Source organism: Lithobates pipiens, unplaced genomic scaffold (genome assembly GCF_037356315.1).
Source record: "Lithobates pipiens isolate NorthernLeopardFrog02 unplaced genomic scaffold, aLitPip1_a1.2 Scaffold_1, whole genome shotgun sequence".
NCBI classification, from domain to species: domain Eukaryota; kingdom Metazoa; phylum Chordata; class Amphibia; order Anura; family Ranidae; genus Lithobates; species Lithobates pipiens.
The window spans coordinates 121,025,035-121,042,082 of NW_027507685.1; positions in this window are offsets into that span (position 1 = coordinate 121,025,035).

The following is a 17,048-nucleotide window of genomic DNA, read 5'->3' on the forward strand; positions in this document are numbered from 1 at the left end:
GCTGAGGTCAGGGCAAATGCCTTGGAAGACCTACGCCATAGGTTCTGCAGGTGGGACATAGGGCCCAACAATTGGGACTGAGGGATCGCTGCCACCGCACTCCAGAGCATACTATTAGGGTGTGTAGGGGCCAACCACCGGGATTCAATTTCCGACCAACGATTGTGGGGCCTCTGGGTAGTCCAGGAGGCGACCGCGCGGAGTTGGGCAGCCTGATAATATCTGACTAGGTCCGGGAACGCTAACCCCCCATCCGATTTGGAGGCGGTCATGACCGAACGAGGTATCCTGTGCCTTTTATAATTCCATACAAATCGAAGTAGGTCCCTTTGCAATTTTTTCAGGTGAGAGGAGGGGACTGGAATGGGGAGAGTCTGAAAAAGGTAGAGGAGTTTCGGGAGGATAACCATCTTCACAGAGGCTATTCTACCAAGCAGAGATATCTGGTGTTTCCGCCACTTTAGCACGAGACGCCTAATATCTCCATAGAGGGATGGGTAGTTTGCCTGATAAAGGGAGGTATAGGTTGGGGTGATGTTTACCCCCAGGTATCGAAGGGAGGTGGACCTCCAATGGTAGGGGAAGTTGGATCGTAGGTGTTCCACCTCCAACGGTGGAATGTTAATCGGAAGGGCTTCGGATTTCGACGCATTAAGTTTGTAACCCGATAGCTCACTGTAACGATCCAGCTCCATATGCAGGTTGGGCAGGGATATTCTGGGTTGGGTAAGAGTGAGAATTACGTCGTCCGCAAATAGTGATATCTTAAACTCCTGGCCTCGCACCGGAACCCCTCTTATAGCCTGGTTCCGCCTGATAGACGCCGCCAGGGGTTCAATACAGAGGGCCAATAGTAGGGGTGACAGCGGGCATCCCTGACGCGTGCCGTTGGAGATGGAAAAGGGGGAAGAGGTGGCAAAGGGAGTCTTCACTTGAGAAGACGGGTCGGTGTAAAGATGTTGTATGGCTCGCAGAAAAGGTCCCTCCATCCCTATGTGGGTCAGAGTGGCGAAGAGGAAGGGCCAACCCAGTCTATCAAATGCTTTTTCTGCGTCCAAGCTCAGGAGCAGGGACGGCACTTCCTCCCTGTTCGCCACCTCGACCAGGTCTATCACCTTCCGGGTGTTATCCCCCGCTTGTCGGAGGGGGACAAAGCCCACCTGGTCCTTATGGATCAAAGAGGGTAGGACCTTGTTAAGGCGCATAGATAGCAATTTAGTAAAAATTTTTAGGTCCGCGTTCAGCAGCGCAATGGGTCTATAATTCGCACAGTGGATGGGGTCCTTATCTGGTTTGGGGATTAAGGTAAGGAAGGAACGTTGCATATCTGGGGGGACGGGTGTTTTCTGTAGAAAAGCATTAAAGAGTCTGCTCATATGCGGGGTTAAGAGGGGAGAAAATGCTTTGTAATATTCGTAGGGCAGCCCGTCTGGGCCTGGGGACTTATGTGCGGGGAGGGATTGAATGGTCTCTCCCACTTCGTCTTCCGTGACGGGCTTGTTCAAAATGAGCAAGTCCGAATCTCTAATTTTGGGAATGGCGCTGTCGGACAAATACTGCTGTATACGCTGTGAGACCTCCAGCGACACTGGGTTGCTAGGGATGTCAGGACTATTATAGAGCTCCGCGTAAAAGCCCGCAAACGTATCAACTATGTCTTTGGGGTGGGAGACAACCGCATTAGATCTAGTTTTTATCTGGTGTGGGGCAGAGAGAAGGGTTTTGTCTTTGAGCTTCCGCGCTAGAAGGGAGTGTGCCTTATTGCCCCTGTCATAGTATGTCTGTTTGATCCTCAGAAGGGCCTTCTCGACGCGGCGAAGCGCCAGGTCCGCCAGCGCCGTACGCAAATTAACAATTTTCCTAAGGAGTGGTACCGTCGGTGAGGCCTGCAGGTTCTGCTCTAACTGTCTAAGTTCCTTCTCGGTGTTAAGCTTGGTGGCCGCGACGTCTCGCTTCAAGGCCGAGGAAAGCGCAATGCATCTACCCCGCATCACCGCCTTATGGGCTTCCCACACAGTGGAGAGGGGGACGTCTGGGGTCAAATTCTCAGCAAAATATTGACGCAGGGTCATGGTTAATTCCGATTGAGAGGGAAGGTGCTGAAGAAGGAAGGTGTTCAGCTTCCAATTGTATGGCCGGGTTATCGGGGGGCCTATATCTAGGGTAAGTAAGATCGGGGCATGGTCCGACCAGGAGATCGGCAGGATAGATGCGGCACGCGTCGCTCTCAATGTAGCATTATTAGTGAAAAAATAGTCAATTCGAGAGTGCATGTGGTGAGGGGCTGAGTAATATGTGTACTGCCGATCCCCGGGCCGGAGAGCCCGCCACGCGTCGAACAATGCATAGCGGCGAGTAAGTTGCCGAAAAAGCCTCGAATCCCGAAGGGCTCTAGGCGAGGGGACGCGGGTGGGCGCTGTCTGCCGATCAGCCGTGGCCGAGTGAGCCAAGTTAAAGTCTCCTCCCACCACCAAATAACCGTGGTCTTCCTTAAATAGTCGCGCAAAAACCCTGGAGAGGAAACTATGCTGATGGACATTAGGGGCGTATAGCGTGCACAGGGTGATCGGCCGTGACTGCCATGTACCCTTAAGTATCAGGAAACCCCCCCGAGGATCGCTGTAGTGATCAACATAGGTAAAGGGTGCTCCTTGTCGGATCAGGACAGCCACCCCCGCTCTCTTGTGGGATCCCGAGGATAGATACACAAGCGGAAAGCTCCTGGAGGCGAAGGCAAAAGATCCCCCTCTGTCAAAGTGCGTTTCCTGAACCAGGATAATATCCGCTCCCGACTGTTTAAACTCCCTTAGTGCCAGATGCCGTTTCCTGTTTGAATTTAAGCCGTGAACATTCATAGATAGAATCTTAGCCATCAGTCAAGTCCGGGGGGGGTGGGGGGGGGTAGGGGAGCGGTCTGTGTTTAGTAAATCTTACCCGACCACCACGTCCAGGATGGACCGCCAGGAGCCAGGAGCAGACGCTTTCCGGTCGTAGGGCCCCGCCACTACGTGTCCGATCCCTGCAGGCAGCGGAAGGATGACAGAGGAGAGAAAAGAGGGGGAAGTAGAAAGTGAGAGAAGGGAGAAAAACATTAGTACCACAAAAGAGGCATTGCATTGAAAACATGGGCCCATAACCGGACCAAACAAAGGGCAATATACGGCCCCGGGTAAAAAAGTTATCCGGGACTACGCGGATTCCCAGGGGGCCACCAGACCCAGGGCACAAGGCCTGGGCCTGGCGGCCGCATAGGAGTCCAGGTCTCCTCATTCAGGTCCTAAGGAGGAATAGAGGAGCTTAATATGTGTAAAAACTTGAACAGGAACAGAATCACTAAAGTATAGATAATATGAATAAAGTAACTAAAAATGAAAAGCAACCCCAAAAAAAAGGGGTTAGAGGGAGGGTCGTGAGAGCAAGGGGGAACCCACTCTCCCGAATCTCCCAACCAGCAGCCTAAGTGCGGTTGATTGTTGAAAAGGCACCAAAGGGGAAAGGGTAATGAGTGCAACTAGAACTAGGGCAAAACAACGTCTGATCACTACGCCGCTAAGCGGTCCGGGACGCTGCAAATCTTCATCTCCACCGGCAACAGGTCGCGGAGGGCCAACTAGGCCGTGATGAGAAAAGTTAAAAGTCACTTGGAAAAGAGAAAAAGGGGGATGAAGGGCCGGGATCTTCAGCCAGGGCCTTGCCTCTTAGGTTTGTTTTGCGTATCCCGGTTTCTGGGTCGTTGGCGTGGGGGGACCTTTTGCCACAGCGTCGGAGGGGTGGGTTGAGTAGCGATGAGGTCCCAATCGGGAAGCCTGGGTGGGCGGATGCCCAGGTCCTCGCAAAAAGTCGGCAGATCTTCAGGGTATCTCAGGGAGGCCGATTTACCCTGATGTTTGGCAGTGAGGCTAAATGGAAAACCCCAGCGGTACTGGATCTGGGCTTCTTGCAGGGTACGGAGCAAGGGTTGGAGAAGTCTACGTTTTTGCAGCGTAATCCAGGAGAGGTCCGGGAAGAGTTGCACTGGGTGGTTCCGGAAAGACACCTCACGGGCTAAACGGGCTTGTCGCAGGATATCCTCCTTGAGGTGGAATGAGTTGACTCTGCAAATAAAGTCCCTGGGGCCAGAAGTAGCATTTTTGGGGCGTAGGGCCCTATGAGCTCTGTCCATCTCAATAAATTTAGTGGGGGGTTCTCCGAGGAGAGTGTTGAATAGCTCCTGCAAGATAATCTGAGCGTCCTCTGGGCCCTCCGACTCCGGAACCCCACGTACTCTGATGTTGTGCCGGCGCCCCCTATTGTCCAAATCCTCCACATGGCGCTGCATATCTCTCAGGAGCAAGTGGTGTTCAGCCCCTTGCGTTTGGGTTTTGTGGACCGCAATTTTGGTTTCTTGTATCTCCTCTTCAGCCATCTCCACCCTGTCCGCAAGGTGCTTAAGGCCCGAGTGGAGCGTTTGTATTTCCGCCCGACACGTGGATTTGACATCTTCAATCAGTTGTTTAAAATCCTCTTTAGTAGGGATCGCTTGTAAGTATTGTTGCCACTGAGGATACGGTGGTGTTGTGGTCATGTCTCCCGGGTCGTCCCGGTCTGTGTGATGACGTGGCGACAGTGGTCTAGGGTCCGCGGGGCCTGCAGTACGTGAGGGGGGGGCATGCTCAGGGAGGGAATCCCAGACCCCCGGCCACTCTGAAGCACAGGCCAAGGGAGGTGGCTGGTGTCGTCCCCTGGTATCCTGGGGTGGAAGGGCTGCGGACCCCCCCGGATAAGCCGTCATCCCTGGTCGTTCCCCGCAATCACGTGTGGGGGAGGGGTGCCCCGAGGTGCCCAGCCTCTGGGACTTAGGTGGGGGCGACCCCGAGTCATGGTTCAGCAGGGGTCCGTCCATTCCCCCGGGCCCCCGGTACGCCCAGATCAGGGGCTCTTTAGGGGGGGGGGGGCAGGAAAGTCCTCGGCTGCAAAAGAGAGGGGGGACCCCTCGGACCCAGCACTGGAGTCCGGGGGCGTCCGGAGCAGCCTGGGCAAGGCCAGTGAGCACTGAGTGTCCGGAGGTGGGGGGGACCTACTGCCAGAGGGCCCCAGGCCTAGTCCACCCCCCTCCCTGATCTGTCCAGTCCCGCTCAGAAACTCCTCGCCGGCGTCTAAAGCCGCGGACGTGCGGTGGGGGGACTGCGGTGCTGTGCAGCATGGGGTTAGAGAGGGTCCCAGGGAGGGCCTGGTCTTGTGCCCTGGCGGCGGCGTGGTAGGCCGCAGGCCTAGCTGGGCGGCCTCGGAGGCGGGCGGGACCGGGGTTTGACTCACCGCACCGAAGGCCTCCGGGCCCGGGGACGTCATCTGCGGTGGTCCTCGATCTCTCGGTCCGTGCTGGATGTGCGGATGGGCCCTGCGGGCTGGAGAAGGAGCCCGCGCCGGCGCGGCTGCGGCCGCCGGCGCCATTTTGGGAGGCCCGGCGGTCGGGAGCTCCGTTGTGGAAAAGAAGGACCGGAGGTCCGTGGCAGTGCCCAGCGACGGTGCGGGAGGTCCCCTGGAGCTGAAGGACCGTGTGGCCCTAGATTTCCCCATCGGATGGAGCTGGATTCTCCCCTTTGGTGCGATATAGCTGAGGCTGGTGGGAGAGCAGGAGACTTAGGCTGCCATCCGGGTCGACTTCCGGTCACGCCCCCGGGAATAAATATTTTACATGAATAAATAAAACCTGACCATTGCAAGCACCCCAGTCAGTGTTAAATTATTTGTCTAAACTCCCTAACTGCTATTTTGTTTCGGCAACTTGGCCTGTTAAAATAAGTTGAAGAATAACAGATGTAATGGCTAGATCACCAGGTGAAAATAAAGGAAATAAGCCTAAATAAATACTGCAGCCACCACTTCCAAGAGCTGCAATTTAATATTTTATTTGTTTTGGGATTTAATACTGTTTTAATCATGCACTAGACCCATATGCCGTCAAAATCCTTAAAGGGTAACTCTGCTTTCGTAGGGGGAAAAAAACAGCAAATAGAGAAAAAATAATATAGTGTATACAATTGCGACACAAGCCATAATGTTATTGAATGATATTAAAAATGACCTTTCCTTTTCAATCTGCAGCTTCGTAATATTTTGAAAATGACAGGCAATATGGTTAACTGAAGTTGTTCTGTACACAGTGTGTGTACAGAACGCCCCCCAGAAACATAATTTCCTGCTTGTGTGATTGACTCACTGATTTTCCCAAAAGTCTACACTAAGATACAGATCAGATTTCCGGCATCCCCTGCAACAAAAATGTAATTTTTGGTGAGATACTTTGAATAGGATATCATGGCTAAAGAGATGCAGGCCCGGCAGCTTTTCTCATTAGACGCCTGCAGGCGCAGCAGCTGGTTAATAATTATAAAATCACTCCCATTAGAGTCACTCAGCAAAAGGGCACAGAAGAAAAAAGAGTGGATTTCTTCAGATTAACAAAAGGTAGGAATCTGCAACAAAGTTTGTTGAAATCCTTGCAATGTACATAGATCACCCAGAGGGGAATGCTTTTTTCTCAACAAAAGTTACAAGAGTTACACTTTAAAACTGAACTCTAGGATTTTTGTAAAAAAATACACTTGCAGTCTGCCATCCCCCACACAGCAAAGGATTAAATGCTCATAAAGCTTAGGGGTTGAGAAATTAGCTGTAATACTTACTCTTTTCAGCACTCTAGGCAGTAGTGACACCCTGAGGTCATCTTGTACCATTTGGGCCCAGCAGTCCTGCATTATAAGTGAGAACATTGGAGGCCTGCCGGAGAGAGGAATAAGCCAAATATTACAACTTATTCCTCTACTTGTAGACTTAACAACTGGTAACCCTTGTAGTGCAGGAGGAACCCACTGCAAGGGTTTTTTTTTTATTTATTTTTTAACAAAAATCCTGGAGTTCAGCTTTAGCTGTGTGCAAGTATCCATGGGAGAATAATTGCCTAGAGATCAAAGCCCTCCTGTAGGAGACAGAAAGGCAATATCTAGCTTGACAAAATATGCATAAAACCTTGCAACTCAATTAATGCAATTTTAATGCAACAATTGGATACGCCAAATAATGATTTAATTTAATGTTTTTTTTCCTTTTTCTGCCCTTTGAGGCTGTTAATTGATTTAAAAAAATACCTACAATTTTAATTAGTATCAGATTTGATAGAAACATAGATATGTAGATAGATAGATAGATATGTAGATAGATAAATAGATGAATGGATGGATAGATAGACCTGGACTAGGCATAGACCTAGACAAACAGAGCGAACTTGCCTTTTTCAACTTCTCTTACACAAAGCATGAATGATAATACAGTCTTCTGGAGAGCTGGATGGGGCACCGATGGATGCCTGAATATATACTTTTAGTCTGGTCAGTAGGGAGAGTTTTCCTTGAGCCACATGAGGATTTCCTCCAGCACTTCCTATTGTATCACCTAGTATTCCAGTGTCTATTAATTCACTCACCATATATTTAAATGTGATCACTATAATTTCTGCATTATAATTATACCATGCAATATAATTGTTGGAAAATTCATACCGGCTAAACATTATTTCTTGATGATGCAGACACACATAAGTTACCCATGGGGTATAAAGTACAAGGTATTAAGGCTGTATCAGGTGCTCAGCATTGAAAGATATTTTGCAACTATGGTAAATGTAACAATAATCACATTGGGAAAAATTATTATAAAAATTATTATAAGAAAAAAACATTCCTTATGCAAGCCATACATAGGTTGAATTCTTTTTCAACAAATTTTCTTTCAAAAATCAGAATTTGTTAGTGTTTTCTGATCCGATGGTGCCACCACTGATTTCTAAATTTGACCAACCAAGCCTTCAATTTCACCTCATTGCTACAGAATTTTTCCTGGCTGGTAATCTTCTTTTCTTTCCAGGTGAAAGCTCATGTGCATTTCTTTTTGTTAAATTATATTTCTCGCCCAATTCTCCCATCATTGATTAGAAATTCTTTCTCTAGGACAGCCCATACATGTGTACATTTTTTTTTTTTATTCAACTAGCGGGTTGATCAAAAAAAATCTGAGCTGATTCCCCCATCTGCACATTCTTTGTGGATGAAGGACTCCTTCCCCTGAGCTATTGGTTTCTGACATCAGGGAGACTTCTCCACCATTAGATGACACTGATCAGCACTGCTGGCTGTAGCCTGTGGGACTGATTGAAGGACAAAAAAATGATATGACAATTGTACAGAAGTCAATTGGTAGATCAACTTTTGTACAACCTCACTGCCCATACATGGATTGAAATGCATCCAGTCCCTGCTGAACCAACCTAATTTCTATCCATGTATGGCCAGCTTCAATTTCCAGGCCCATACACGTTAAACAGGAATTCCTAGTTTGGATCTTTCTCATATTTTACTTGATGATGGGTTCACTAGTGGAGTATCTGTAAACATGCATAACACTTCCCTTACAGGCTGTTAGGACTTTGGTTAGGTAAATTTAGTTATGCTCTCCTGTAATCAGTAGAGCTGTGTGTTATTGCTTTAGAGTACCTCTGGGCTCTGGGCGCTGATAGTCTGGCTGCTTTTCCCTGTTTTCTGGAGCTTTCCAGAACATTGTGAATGGAAGAGCTAGATATGCAACTTGAATATTTGGGCAACCCCAGCCAAATCCTAGAGAAGTGTGTCCAGATGGTGGTTGGGGAGCCAAGAGCCCAGGAAGAGAAGTTCCCAGCCAGGAAGGACTGCCTGCCTTCTTGGCTATATTGCTTAGGGCCCAGCCAGCTCATCAGCCACAAACCCTTTCAGGGGTTCCAAAGACTTACCTTGGGAGTACACAGTTCAGAAGAGCTACCACAGGGAAGAATGTCCTCACTGCTGCAGTTAGTAATGTGGAGTATCCAACAGCTCCCTGAACCCATCCAAGTTAATGCTGCAATAAAACTTTAAAAAGGCAACCCTTATGTGTTTCCTGAATTAATGTGTCAAGTTGCTGTTTTCCTGGCTGCTGCACTATCAGTAATAGAACCCAGGACTTAAAAACAGTGAACCTAACCAAGTAGGGGGCTTGGTCCTGGATTCCTTCTTCTTTGTCATTGTCATTGTCATTGGCAACCAGCAGGAAGAAGTGCGTGGACTGGTCTGTGTTTTTGTGAACTGGTTAGGGTTGGATTGCAGGAGGCAACCAGAATTGTGTGGACAGAGTAAGCAGAGTCTCCACTTGTGCTAGACCAATGACAAGGAGTCACAACGTCACTTCCAGGTGTAGGGATGAGCCGAACACCCGCCGGTTCGGTTCGCACCAGAACCTGCGAACGGACCGAACTTTAGAACCCCATTAAAATCTATGGGACTCGCACGTTCAAAATCAAAAGTGCTAATTTTAAAGGCTAATATGCAAGTTATTGTCCTAAAAAGGGTTTGGGGACTCGGCTCCTGCCCCAGGGGACATGTATCAATGCAAAAAAAACTTTTAGGAACTGAAGTTTTTTCGGGAGCACTGATTTTAATGACGCTAAAAGTGAAAAAAAAAGTGAAATATTCCTTTAAATATCGTGCCTGTGGGGTGTCTATAGTATGCCTGTGAAGTGGCACATGTTTCCCATCTTTAGAACAGTCCCTGCACAAAATGACATTTCGAATGGAAAGTCCTTTAAAACTGCTTGTGGTTTTAATGTAATGTCTGGTTCCGGCAATACGGATGAAAATCATTGACAAAAATGGCATGGTTAGCCTCCCTGCCCTTTACCAGCCCCTTTGGGTCTTGCACGGATATTAAGGTGAACCCCATACCCAAATTAAAAAAAGGAAAGGCGTGGGGCCCACAGGCCCTATATACTCAGAACAGCAGTATATAGGCGGTGCAAACAAGACAGGGACTGTGTAAGTTTGTTGTGTTAAGTAGAATCTGTTTGTAATTTTGAACTGGTACATTTTTAAAGTGTAGCTTCAGTCCAAAAATCAATTTGGAAAACATGTGGAAGGGTTATCACCCCTTTATAATTTTTTTGGCCATCCGTCTTTTTTCATCTCACTTCCTGTTGTCTCCTTCCATTTGCAAGTAGGAGACGTTTGTAAGTTGGATGTTTGAAAGTAGGGGCCTGCCCTATATGCTCTGCAGAAATTTGGGCCTAAGGTGTTGGTGTTGCCACAACACTGTAAACCCTCACACTTACTCTTGGTGGGTGCTGGAATGCCCTGCTGTGATCTATTATATCAAGAATTGTAATTACATGCCATTGTTGAACACTGGTAGAAAAATTGGGCCTTTGGTGGTTGTGGTGGTGCTGGTGCCACAACACTGTAAGTCCTCACAGTTACTCTCGGTGGGCGCTGGAACGGGCCCTGCTGTGAAATATTATATCAAGAATTGTAATTACATGCCATTGTTAAACAAGGGCTGAAAAATTGGGCCTTAGGTACTGGTGCCACAACACTGCAACACCTCACAGAAACTCTAGTTGGAGAGCAGGAATGAGCCCTGCTGCAAAGTATTGCGTCAAAAATTGTAATTACACGCCCCTTTAAACAGGGACTGAAAAATTGGGCCTTAGGCACTGGTGCTGGTGCCATGACACTGCAACCTCTCACAGATACTCTAGTTGGAGTGCAGGAATGAGCCCTGCTGCAAAGAATTGCATCAAAAATTGTAATTACATGCCCCTGCTAAAGAGGGGCTGAAAAATTGGGCATTAGGCACTGGTGCTGGTGCCACAACAATGCAACCATTCACAAATATTGTAGCTGAGAGCCGCAACGAACCCTCCTGCAAAATATTGCATCAAAAATTGTAATTACAATGCCCCTGTTAAACAGGGGCTGAAAAATTGGGCCTTAGGCATTGGTGCTGGTGCCCCGACACTTCAACCCCATACAGATACTCTAGTTGGAGTGCAGGAATGAGCCCTGCTGCTAAGCATTGCATCAAAAATTGTAATTGCATGCCCCTGTTAAACACGGGCTGAAAAATTGGGCCTTAGCCACTGGTGGCAGCGCTCAGAACCAAAAATGTTCTTCCAAGCTATCAGCAGGATCATTGAGGAGGAATAGGATAGTCAGTAAGCATAACAGGATAGCATAGGCAGTCTTGAAGGAATGTGACATTTCAAAAAAAATGATTCAGTTACATCAGCTTCAGGTTCTTGGTAGCTGGTGGTGATCCGAGACTGATTCATGTTTATGAAGGTCAGTCAATCAACCGAGTCGGTGGACAGGTGCACCCTGTGATCGGTTACAAAGCCTCCAGCAGCACTAAAAGTGCGTTCCAAAAGAACACTGGATGCAGGACAGGCCAGTAACTCAATTGCATACTGTGCAAGCTCTGACCAGTGATCCATCCTCAAGATCCAGTAACCCAGAAGATTTTCGGTGGGAAAGGTATCCAAGTCTAACCTTGCCCCAAGGTATTCCTGCACCATATAAATCAGATGCTGGCGATCATACCTCATGCGGACTAAAACATGCATCGGTCAGATGGCCACCTTCTCCACCGCTCCTTCTGTGACTGAGCGAAGCCTCAGCAACACGTTGTCCAGGACCAGGAATTTGTAGCCTCTCAGGCTCTGGGAACGCGTTGCACAGACCTTTCTGCAATGCTCCCCAGAGATGTCTCATCCTCTGCTCCCTCTGCGATGGCAAGATAAGGTCTGCAGCCTTACCCTTGTACCGTGGATCAAGAAGAGTTGCCAGCCAATAATGATCCCCCTCCTTGATCCGAAGAATACGCGGATCCTTCCGCAGGCTTTGCAGGATTAGGGAGGCCATGTAGCGTAGGTTAGCTGAGGCATTCGGTCCGGAGTCCTCTGGGTCAGTAAGGACGACATGATCCGCAGCCACCTCCTCCCAGGCACGTACAAGTCCACGGGTTTCTTGGGACTGTAAATCACCCCTAAAAGACTGCTGATGCTGAGTGCCAGGCTCCACCTCCATGCTGACACAATCCTCCTCCTCCTCGTCCTCTTCCTGTGTTATCCGCGGGACAGCAGGAACACTGTCTGGATAAAGGGGGCCTTGAGAGACAAGGAAGTCCTCCTCTTCCTGCCTCTGTTCTGCCTCAAGTGCCCTGTCCCTTATTCAAAGCAGCGTGTGCTCCAACAGGTGGACAAGAGGTACAGTGTCACTGATGCATGCACTGTCACTGCTCACCATCTTCGTGGCCTCCTCAAATGGTGACAGGACAGTGCATGCATCCTTGATCATGGCCCAATGGTGCAGGGAAGAAAAACTAGCTCCACTGACCCTGTCCTGGTGCCATAGTCGCACAGGTACTCATTGATGGCCCTCTGCTTTGTGTGCAGCCGCTGCAGCATGGCCAATGTTGAGTTCTACCTGGTGGGCATGTCACAGATTAGGCGGTTCTTGGGCAGGTTTAATTCCTTTTGGAGCTCAGCCAGCCGAGCACTGGCATTATATGATCGGCGGAAATGCACACAGACTTTCCTGGCCTGCCTCAGGACATCCTGTAAGCCCGGGTACCTGCCCAAGAACCGCTGCACCACCAGGTTAAGGACGTGAGCCACACAGGGCACATTGGTCAGTTGTCGCTGTCGGAGGGCGGAGAGGAGGTTGTGCCATTTTTCGCAAACCACCATTCCTGGCTTAAGATGGCATGGCATCAACCACCTCTCAGCCTGCCCCTGCAGAGCTGACAGAATATCTGCCCCAGTGTGGCTCCTGTCCCCCAAGCACACCAGCACAAGCACGGCATGGCATCTTTTTGCCTGCGTACTTGCATAGCCCCTTGAACGCCTACGGAGCACCGCTGGTTCCGAGGCCAAAGCACAGGAAGAGGACATGGAGGAAGAAGAAGAGGAGGGGGTGGAGGAGAGAGGTGTGCCACAACCAGTAGTAGCATTTTGGAGGCGTGGTGGCAGAACAACCTCCAACACTACTGCACCTTGTCCTTCATCCTTCCCAGCTGCCAGAAGAGTGACCCAATGCACCGTGAAAGATAGGTAACATCCCTGTCCATGCCTGCTGGACCATGAGTCAGCGGTAATATGCACCTTACCGCTTACTGCCCTGTCCAGTTGGGCATGGACATTACCTTCCACATGCTGGTAGAGAGCTGGAATCGCTTTCTATGAGAAAAAGTGGCATTTGGGAACCTGCCACTGAGGAACCGCACATTGCACAAACTCACACAAGGTGGCCGAGTCTACCAACTGAAAAGGCAGCAGTTGAAGTGCTAGTAATTTAGCCAAGCTAGCATTCAACTGCTGGGCATGTGGATGGCTGGGAGTGAACTTCTTTCGACGGTCCAGCAGCTGGGGCAGGGAAATTTGCCTGGTACAATCGGACGTCAGTGTACTGCTAGCAGAGTGCCCGCAAGTACTTGGCTGTGACACACCTAATTCTACACCTTCATTCCTCTCAGTGCAGGTTTCAGAGAGGACTAAAAGTATAGTGGGGTTGGAGATCCCAGCTGATGAGGAGCAAGGAGAGGTCTGCATTGTTCTTTGGTGTGGGTCTTTAAGGATACGCTTGCCAACGAACTGCATGACAGGTCAACATATATCTGGTCAATAAATGTGATGCCCAAGTGGCTGATGTTTTGGCCACGCGAGATACACTTGAGACATATGTTTCAAATAGCAGCGGTGCAATCTGATGCACTCGTCTCAAAAAAGGCCCACACCAAAGAACTTTTGGAATAATGCGCAGAGGCAGTGCCCTGTACAGGCGGAGCTCTGCGGTGTGATTCAGTAGGTGTGATGCCCTTAAGCTGGCCCCTGGAGGGCATCCTGCCTCGTTGGAGATGTGCCTCTTCCTCCTCCTCCTCTCTCCTATCAGGCACCCACGTGGAGTCAGTGACCTCATCATCCCCTCCCTCCTCATCACTGGAGCAAACCTGGCATAATGCTGCAGTTGGTGGAACATGACTGGCAGATTGCTGTCCTTCTTGGGCATCCCCTCTCTCTGGGGTCACGCTACTGCCTTCCTCTAGCTGGGTATCATCATCAGAACCTTCAAAACTCTGGGCATCCTCCTGGTGCATGTAACCAACATTGTGCTCAAACAGTTCGGGGACTCCTCAGGAGGACATGCTGGGTCTAGGGAAGGAGTGACTGATGCCATTGAGACGAGGGAAGAGGCTGTGTTGGCAGCTGCTTTGCCAGTACCCTGAGCCTGGGTGAGAGAGGATGAGGAGGATGAGGAGGGCTTGGTCATCCAGTCTACGGAGTCTTTCGGCATGTTTTGGCTCAAAAAGTCCAGCTGCCGAAAATAAGGACAAGCATGTCCCATGGCCACGTGCTGATGACGATGTACGCGTCCATGACCAGCACTGTTGCCTCTAGACACAGAGCCTGCTTGCCCACTTTTATTGGCTCGTGACTGTCTATCTCTCCTTGATGGCCTTCCAGACATACTAATGGCCTGCGGGGAGATGATAACACCAGCAATTGGGATAGCTTTAGGTGCACACTGAGCAGATGACACAGTACACCAACTGTAATTACTGCAGCTGCCTGCGGTATAGGATCAGCAGGACACCAGCAATTGGGGTAGCTTCAGTTGTACACTGTGCAGGGGGCACAATACACAGACTGTAACTGGTACAGCTGCCTGTGGTATAGGACTAAAACAACACAAGCAATTAGCAATTGGTGTAGCTTTAGGTGCACATTGTGCAGGTGACACAATACTCCGACTGTAACTGCTGCAGCTGCCTGTGGTATAGGACTAGAACAACACGAGCAATTGGGGTAGCTTCAGGTGTACACTGTGCAGGGGGCAAAATAAACCGACTGTAACTGCCACAGCTGCCTGTGGTATAGGACTAGAACAACATGAGTGATTGGGGTAGCTTCAGGTGTACACTGTGCAGGTGGCACAATACACCGACTGTAACTACTGCAGCTGCCTGTGATATAGGACTAGAACAACACAATCAATTGGGGGTAGCTTCAGGTGTACACTGTGCAGGTGGCACAATACACCGACTGTAACTGCTACAGCTGCCTGTGGTAAAGGACTAGAACAACACAAGCAATTAGCAATTGGTGTAGCTTTAGGTGCACATTGTGCAGGTGACACAATACTCCGACTGTAACTGCTGCAGCTGCCTGTGGTATAGGACTAGAACAACACGAGCAATTGGGGTAGCTTCAGGTGTACACTGTGCAGGCGGCACAATACACCAACTGTAACTGCTGCAGCTGCCTGTGGTATAGGACCAGAACAACACGAGCAATTGGGGGTAGCTTCATGTGTACACTGTGCAGGTGACACAATACACCGACTGTAACTGCTGCAGCTGCCTGTGGTATAGGACCAGAACAACACCAGCAATTGTGGTAGCTTCAGGTAAACACTGTGCAGGGGGCACAATACACCGACTATAACTGCTGCAGCTGCCTGTGCTATAGGACCAGAACAACACCAGCAATTGGGGTAGCTCCAGGTGTACACTTTGCAGGTGGCACAATACACCAACTGTAACTGCTGCAGCTGCCTGTGGTATAGGACTAGAACAACACAAGCAATTGGGGGTATCTTCATGTGTACACTGTGCAGGTGGCACAATACACCAACTGTAACTGCTGCAGCTGCCTGTGGTATAGGACCAGAACAACACCAGCAATTGGGGTAGCTTCAGGTAAACATTGTGCAGGGGGCACAATACACCGACTTTAACTGCTACAGCTGCTTGTGGTATAGGACTAGAACAACATGAGCAATTGGGGTAGCTTCAGGTGTACACTGTGCAGGTGGCACAATACACCGACTGTAACTGCTGCAGCTGCCTGTGGTATAGGATCAGAACAACACAAGCAATTGGGGTAGCTTCAGGTAAACACTGTGCAGGGGGCAAAATAAACCGACTGTAACTGCCACAGCTGCCTGTGGTATAGGACTAGAACAACATGAGTGATTGGGGTAGCTTCAGGTGTACACTGTGCAGGTGGCACAATACACCGACTGTAACTGCTGCAGCTGCCTGTGATATAGGACTAGAACAACACGATCAATTGGGGGTAGCTTCAGGTGTACACTGTGCAGGTGGCACAATACACCGACTGTAACTGCTGCAGCTACCTGTGGTATAGGACCAGAACAACACAAGCAATTGGGGGTAGCTTCAGGTGTACACTGTGCAGGTGGCACAATACACCGACTGAAACTGCTGCAGCTGCCTGTGGTATATGACCAGAACAACACCAGCAATTGGGGTAGCTTCAGGTAAACACTGTGTAGGGGGCACAATACACCGACTGTAACTGTTGTAGCTGCCTGTGGTATAGGACCAGAACAATACCAGCAATTGGGGTAGCTTCAAGTAAACACTGTGCAGGGGGCACAATACACCGACTCTAATTATTGCAGCTGCCTGTGGTATAGGACCAGAACAACACCAGCAAATGGGGTAGCTTCAGGTGTACACTGTGCAAGGGGCACAATAGACAGACTGTAATTGCACTAGGTTCAAAAGAAATGAAGACACTGTCTCTGCCTATCTGTCTCTCTATGAGCCGCCGCAATACACTACGCAAGGCCGCGTGGCTTTATATAGTGTGGGGCGTGTACTAAAACCCCTGAGCTATACTTAGGCACGGGCATCCGGCCTGTGGCCATTTATGGCTCTCCTCACTGCCGGCACTGTGTTTGGCCAAGCATGCGGGTCATAGTGCATGCTTGGCCAATCATCAGCCAGCAATGCACTGCGATTCTGCAGTGCATTGTGGGCCGTGAGCGCCACACGAATATGGCGCGAACGGCCCATAAAGTTCTGGCTTTGCCGAACGGGCGAACACCTGGTGTTCGAGTTGAACATGCATTCGACTTGAACACCCAGCTCATCCCTATCCAGGTGCAGTGAAGTGAAGACACAAGAGAGGAACAGCATTATGGCCACATACATTCACTTCTTTAACTATAAGGCAGAGATATCCTCCAGCAGCTTTTTCACAATGGGGTCCATGAACTGGTTTTCCAAATGCCAAGAGTGCACAATAGACAGTTTTGCAGCTCATGCATCAGAGCAGGATTGGTCTGAGTATAATTGGTGGCACTGAGCGATTATGCCTGATTTGAGGACAGTGGCAGAAACCCATGGTACTGTTGAGGGCATTG